Here is a 7,866-nt window from a genome sequence, read left to right as displayed (position 1 = left end):
GAATGGCAACCCCATAGAAAGACCAACAATATCAACTAACCTGGACCCCTGGGGCCTCTTAGAGACTGAGCCACGAACCAAGGAGTATTCATGGGCTAAACCAAGGGTCCAGTCACATAATGTGGCAGAGTGATGCCTTGTCTGGCCCTAGTGGGAGAGTATGTGTATAATCCCATAGAGACTTGATGCCCCTCTGGAAAGGCTATAACCAGTAGGGACAACCCTCTCAGAGGTGAAGGGGAGAAGATGAAGGGAGGGAATCTGGAATAGGGTACTGGGAGGGGTTTCAATGTTGGAAAAATAAATAAATAAATCTTTTAAAAACCAAAAATTACTTGAACACTATAAAGAAACTTGTGAAAAGTACATATTGCAGTATATACTGTCTTAATAATGACAGTTCTGAAAAAAGTTTTACTTTAAAACACCATACTTATCAACTTGCTAATTTATTTACAATCATCTTATATTCTATTGTCATATATGGACAGATTATATTTGTGTGTCTGGGTTGTTTTTAACCCTTTTATATATTTTAGTACAAACTAAATTTTCATTGTCATAGAAGTTTTGGATAGGGATATATCCCTTTCTAGAATAAAAAGTAAGGTTTTACCCATGCAAAAATTCATTTCATTCTAAAATGTTAGTGCCAATGAAGGATAGACTTGCTCATGTGTTCTGGATCTTTCTGGATGTACTGGCTTTGATGCCTGAGCTGATATTATATTACTCATGTTTGCTTTATTGTCATGAACTTTGATTTCTACATTGGTCTTGGTTATTGTTGCTTTTAGCAACTGAAATGTTTCACAAATTCAGTTAGTCAAGGCTGTTCATTAAATGACACACATCACTGTATCCAGGGGGAGCAAAGAGAGGAAGATTCAGATTTCTGCTAAGTCTAAAAGGGATATAGGATACAAAGAAGAAGTAAGGAATGGGGAGATGTCAGAATTAACTGTAGAGAGATAACACAATGTTGATAAGACTTGCTGCAGTCTCAGAAAGTTCATGTTAAAGTAGAGTGATGCCATTCCCAAATTCTCTGTGTTCTCTAAGGAGAGTATTTCAATTAGCAATAATAGCACCTCGGATAAACCTCATTGGCTACGATAACCACTTTGCAAAGCTAAGAAGAGTATTTCATTAATACATTTGTACCACCTCTAACTCTTCCTGCTTGTTTTCTGATTGGTAAAAAACTGCTAAATCTGGCCTAACTGTGTATTTTTCTTTGTTAGAGTAAGTTACTTTATGCTCTGACCTTTTAGAGAGGGAGGTTTCTCTTGATTTAGTACTGGTGCTCTGAACCAGTGAATTAGTGTCTAACTGTAGAGTATTTCTATTAACCGGCCAAGCAGAATAGCTTAAATAATGGTATATTTTTTTTTACTTTTTGTTAATAATAAGGATGATATAGTTTTGGCCTTAACTATCCTTAGGTTTGTTTTTCATTTTGCTTAAGAACTGATGAGGTATCCCCTACCATACCTCAAATGTATGCCAGAATATTTACTAAAATATTGAATGAATACCACACTTTTTGCTTTTTACTCATTCCTTCCACAATTGAAAACTACAAAAAAAAATAAAATTTTAATATTACAGTCTTGAAAAATGTCATTAAAAATACCTTGTTATCCATGTTAAACGCTTTAAATTCAAGAAAATGTTGAGTCAGAAAAACTTGTAACTTTGAAGTTATCATGCAAATTTTGTTGTGTAATGTCATATATTTTCACAGGAAATGAAGTATAAAAAGGTTAAAGTTGACTGAAAATATGTTATTCATCTCCAACATATTTAGTCTTTCTTCATATAGCAGGAGTAAAATTATTTTAAAGATGTAAATACTTGGTTTATAATGAAGATAACTTGAAGGAATAAGTTTGTATCACTTAAGGATAGATAATACATACACTTCTAAAAAGTTCACAAATTATATTTTTAAAGTTAAGCAAATATCAGACATACATCTTGAGACAATGATAATGGAAAATCATATAATCTCATGGAAATTATTCATTTTCTAAAATATAATAATTCAATCATTAAAATAATGATGAATATAACTCATACATAAAAATATTTTATCTATGTAAGAAAGTATGTTCAATATAATTTAATAGTATTAGAAATTGTTAAAAAATCATATTGACCTATTCAGTAATTATATTTGCATGAATTACCTGGCAAGCAGAGAAATCAGAAGATACATTTTACCACATAAATTGTCAGTATGGAAATACTATCAACCAAATAGAAATAAAGAGAACCATAGAAAGAATCAACAAAACCAAAAGCTGGCTATTTGAAAAAATCAAAAAGATAGATGAACCCCACCCCAAACTAACTAAAGGGCACAGTTTCCAAATTTAAAACGTGAAAAATGAAAAAGCATTTATAACAACAGAAACTCAGGAAATTCAAATAAATCACAAATCCTACTACAAAAATCTATACTCAACAAAACTGGGAAATCTAGAAGAAATGGATTATTTTCTAGACTGATAATATGTACCAACATTAAATCAAGAGCAAATAGGTCTATATCCCCTCAAAAATAGAAGTTTAAAAAAAAAATCCCAATAAAAAAAACTCCAGGGCCAGATGGCTTTAGAACAGAATTCTACCAGACGTTCAAGAAAAGCTAATAAAAACATTCCTCAAACTATTCCATAAAATAGAAACAGAAAGAATACTACCAAATTCATTCTATGAAGCCACAATTACTCTGATATTACTCTGATACCTAAATCACATGAAGACCCAACAAAGAAAAAGAATTTCAGACCAATTTAGCTTATGAATACCAATGCAGAAATACTCCATAAAATTCTCTCAAACCTAATCTAAGAACACATTAAAACCATCATTCACCATGATCAAGTTGGTTTTATCCCTGGGGTGCAAGGTTGGATCAATATACAAAAATCCATTAACTTTTTCCACTATACAAAAAAAAAAAAAGCCAAAATGAAAAATCACATGATCTTCTCATTAGCTGCTTAAAAAGCATTTAACAAAAAAAGACACCCCTTCCGTAGTTAAAAGTATCAGAGAGATCAGGAATTCAAGCCCATGCATAAACATAGTAAAAGTAACATACAACAAAACAACAGCCAATATCAAATTAAATGGAGGGATAATTGAAGCATTTCCACTAACATCAGGGACAAGACAAGGCTGCCTACTCTCCCAGTACCTATTTAATACAGTACTTGAAGTTCTATATAGAGATCGCCAGAAGCACTTAAAGAAATGTTCAAAGTCCTTGGTGATCAGGGAAATGCAAATCAAAATAACCCCGAGATTCCACCTTACACCAATCAGAATGGCTAAGATCAAAAACTCAGGTGACAACACATGTTGGCTAGGATATGGAGAAAGAGAAACACTCCTCCATTCCTGGTGGAATTGAAAACTGGTACAACAACTCTGGAAATCAGTCTGGCAGTTCCTCAGAAATTTTGAAATAGAGCTAACTGGCCAGCGGTGGTGGCGCGCGCCTTTAATCCCAGCACTTGGGAGGCAGAGGTAGGCAGATTTCTGAGTTCAAGGCCAGCCTGGTCTACAGAGTGAGTTCCAGGACAGCCAGGACTACACAGAGAAACCCTGTCTCGAAACACAAAAAAAAAAAAACCAAAAAACAAAAAACAAACAAACAAACAAACAAAAAGAGCTAACTGAAGACCCAGCTATACAATTTTTTGACATATACCCAAAAGATGCCTCACTGTATCACAGGGGCATGTGCTCCACTATATTCATAGCAACCTTATCTGTGATAGCCAGAAACTGGAAACAACCCAGATGATCCACAAATGAAGTATGGATATAGAAAATGTGGTTCATTTACTGTAGGAAGCCACTGTTAACGGTGGTATAATCTGCCATCCCAAGATGGCACTGGCCTCGTGTCTTCCCACTTGTAAACAATTAACTGCGCAGTTGCAAAAGGCAAAAGGCGCGCCAAAGTCACTGCCAATTCCGAGGCATAATATTGGGTGGTGAGTGAACAGCCAATCAGAAGTGAATACGTCACTCTAGGCTATATTTAAGCTAGGCCCCTTCCGAGTCTCAGCACTTCCGCGTTTTTCCACGTGTGTGTTACAGAGTAAAGCCTCGTTTGCAGTAACTACCCGAATACTGTCTCTCGTGTTTCTCATCCACTGGCATGGGGCGACACGGGAGGCGCGTGTTATAATTTACTCAATGGAATACTACACAGCTATTAAAATGAGGATATCATGAGTTTTGCTGGTAAATCTATGGACCTAGAAAATATCATCCTGAGTAAGGTAACTCAGCCCCAAAAGGGCATGCATGGTATATACTCACTAATAAGTGGATATTAGCCAAAAAAGTACAGAAGACTAGGATAAAATTCACAAAACTCAAGAAAGTTTACAAGCTAAAGGGCCAAATTGGGCAGGCATCAATCCCTCCTGGGAGAGAGAAGAAAGCAATCAAGGGAGGCAGAGAGAGTAGGGGACCTTTTTTGGAGAGCAGAGGGGAAAAGGGGAACATAATCAAGTATTAGGGCTGGCAGGAGGAAAGTCCTGATGGCCAGCATAATGAATGGAAATATACAACCTCGGGGAGGGTAGAAGTTAGGAGACCCTCTAGAATGTACTAGAGACCTGAGAGGTTAGAGACTCCCAGGACTCAAAGAGAGGGACCATAGATGAAATTCCTATCAGTGAGAAGAGGGAAATTGTAGATCCCACTTCCAGTAGAAATTCATGGAATCAAATGAAGTGATGGGGTTGCTCTCCCACAATCAAAAACTCTGACCCAGAATTGTTCCTGTCTAAAAGAAATGCAAGGACAAAAATGGAGAAGAGCCTAAGAAAAAAGAGGTCCAGGCCCAAATTTTTATCCAGTTCAAGACGCTCCAAGGCCTCACAATGTAACTGATGCTATGGTGTACTTACAAACAGGAGCATAGCATTGCTGTTATCTGTGAGGCCCAAAAAGCAGCTGACTAAAACAGATGCAGATATTTATACCCAACCAATGGTTTGAAGTCAGGGACCCCTGTGGTTAAATTAGGAAAAGGCTGGATGAAGCTAATGAGGAGACCATCCCCATAGGAAAACCAGCAGCCTCAACAAACTTGAATCCCAGAGATCTCTTAGATACAGTGAGCCACCAACCAAGCAGCATATGCTAGCTGATATGAGGCCCCCTACACATATACAACAGAGGACTGCCTGTTCTGGCCTCAGTGAGAAAAGTGTCTAACACTGGAGAAAATTGAGGCCGCGAGGAGTGGGGAGGCCTGTTGAGAGTGGAATGTGGGAGTAGGGGTGGGGCATCCTGTTGGAGACAAGGGTGGAGGAGGAATGGGAAGAAGAACTGTGGGAGGGTGGATCCAGAGTGTGGTAATGACTGTCCTATAAAAAAATAAAATTAGGAAAAAGGGAATATAGTTTATTCTAGTACATAATTTTATGCCAGTGTCTTACTTTAGGATTTTGAAATAATTTTAAAATAACTTTACAAATTCATTGTTCTTTATTTTTAGTGCTTTGCTTGGGGTAGTATCTTGTTAAGAATAACAATATCTAAATTGCACTGTCTTAGAGACTCATTTGGGCACAAGGGGTGTCTTCTTCACCATTAATAAAGTTGTGTTATTTTCTCTCAAACCTACTTATCATATGGTAACTTGTAATATAGAGAGAACTGTATAAGGAAGCAAAGGAACTTGACTCTACTCATGATTATATAATTTTTGATATATATAATTTCAAGACAACCACATGGGATTTTGAGTTTCTGTTTTCATGCATATAAAATATGAGCTGAGCTGAACTTTTATTTTTTTTCTTTTGCCTTTTGAATATCCTAATTCTAATACCTAGTATGGGAATGAAAAGAATAAAAATGAAGAGACAAAGCTGTGAGATTTAATTATTGATAAAGGAATCTGGAGACACATATCTCCACTGATCAATTTAATTTTGTGGCATTAAAACTGGGCCTGTATGGAAAATGAAACCATTCTATATACCTATATTGGTATGCAAAAGATGTTGTAACCTTAGTTTTTTGGATACTCAGCAAATCCTAGATATATCCATTATTTATTTAAAATTTCTATCCTTAACCTTTTATCTGCATTTTTTTTCAAATGGAAATTAAAACATCCTGTTTGTGGCAGCAATAATTTAATTTTACCTTTCATAAAAATAAATTAAATCTAAGATTTATAGGCAATTAAGTAGAAACAAGTTATATCTATTGTAAAAGATGCTTCTAACTCCAACATGTTGAAACTGAATTTAGCCTACTAGTATTTGAAACTAGTAAATGGAATTTTCTTGTTACATATGCATGTTCTTCTACGTCTCCTAGCTCCAGAATATACAACATCAGTGACATTGTCAGTGCTACATCAATGCTAAATTATCTTTATTTATATCCAGTCTTGATTATCTCTTTTGTACTTGCCCATAAATAGCTGAATATTTTACTGAGATTGGTTTATAAATCAAGAATTACAAACTAATGGGGGCAATACTGAGCAGCCAGCTTAAAGGGTAAATGTTTGAATTCATAAACGGTTTCAGATCTCTTTGACCTTTCCTCTCTCTCTTTTAATATTGACTGTTCTAGTTTTGGTCTTTATGGACAGAACTATGTACTTATTTGATATATAAATATTGAATATTAGTTCTCTATTAAGAAACTAAAGGTATGAAAATTGTATTATTTGTTAGCCAGAGAAATGAATTACAGATGTACACAGGCACAGAATACAGTCATTTTCCACAATGAGAGATATAGTGCTAATGGCACTTGTTACCCAGTCAATAGCAATAAAACCAAGTCATGACATTATTTGGAGAATAATGAAAATTATTATGAATTATGAAAATTCAGTGAGAATTATGAAAAGATCATTCTATTTTATAAATCAAACTGTATTTGTACAGGTTTCTCCAGGTGATCTGTATTCAGATTACAATTTTAAAACTGAGCCAACAATATTGAGCTGGTAAAGACACTTTTTCTAGGCCTGAAGACCTATTGTCAACCCAGAGAACACATGCAGTAGAAGTGAACCAATGCCACAAGTTGTCCTCTAACTTCTAATCATGCACTTTGGCATAATATATATATAAAATTAATATTATATAATTACATATTACATTATATATTTATTACATATTATATATAATATATAATATATCATATATCATATACTACATATTATATATTACATATCACATATTATATGTTATATGCTATATTCTATATGTTATATATTATATATTATATATTATATATTATATATTATATATTATATATTGTATATTATATATTATATATTATATATTATATATTATATATTATATATTATATATTATATATTATATATTATATATTATATGTTATATGTTATATGTTATATGTTATATGTTATATGTTATATGTTATATGTTATATGTTATATGTTGTATATTGTATATTGTATATTGTATATTGTACATTGTACATTGTACATTATATATTATATATTATATATTATATATTATATATTATATATTATATATTATATATTATATATTATATATTATATATTATATATTATATATTATATATTATATATTATATATTATATATTATATATTATATATTATATATTATATATTATATATTATATATTATATATTATATATTATATATTATATATTATATATTATATATTATATATTATATATTATATATTATATATTATATATTATATATTATATATTATATATTATATATTATATATTATATATTATATATTATATATTATATATTATATATTATATATTATATATTATATATTATATATTATATATTATA

General features: G+C 32.5%; 1 non-coding gene across 1 annotated transcript; it reads right to left on the bottom strand.

Annotated features, from left to right (window-relative positions):
* Nucleotides 1-990: 990 nt before the first annotated feature.
* Nucleotides 991-1,134, bottom strand: LOC143435617 (U4 spliceosomal RNA). Its single transcript, XR_013106133.1, has one exon. It is a non-coding gene; the product is annotated as a U4 spliceosomal RNA (small nuclear RNA).
* Between the last annotated feature and the right edge of the window lie 6,732 nt (nucleotides 1,135-7,866).

The sequence above is a fragment of the Arvicanthis niloticus genome, chromosome X, assembly GCF_011762505.2.
Source record: "Arvicanthis niloticus isolate mArvNil1 chromosome X, mArvNil1.pat.X, whole genome shotgun sequence".
NCBI classification, from domain to species: Eukaryota; Metazoa; Chordata; class Mammalia; order Rodentia; family Muridae; genus Arvicanthis; species Arvicanthis niloticus.
This window is presented reverse-complemented; position numbering and strand designations above follow the sequence as displayed.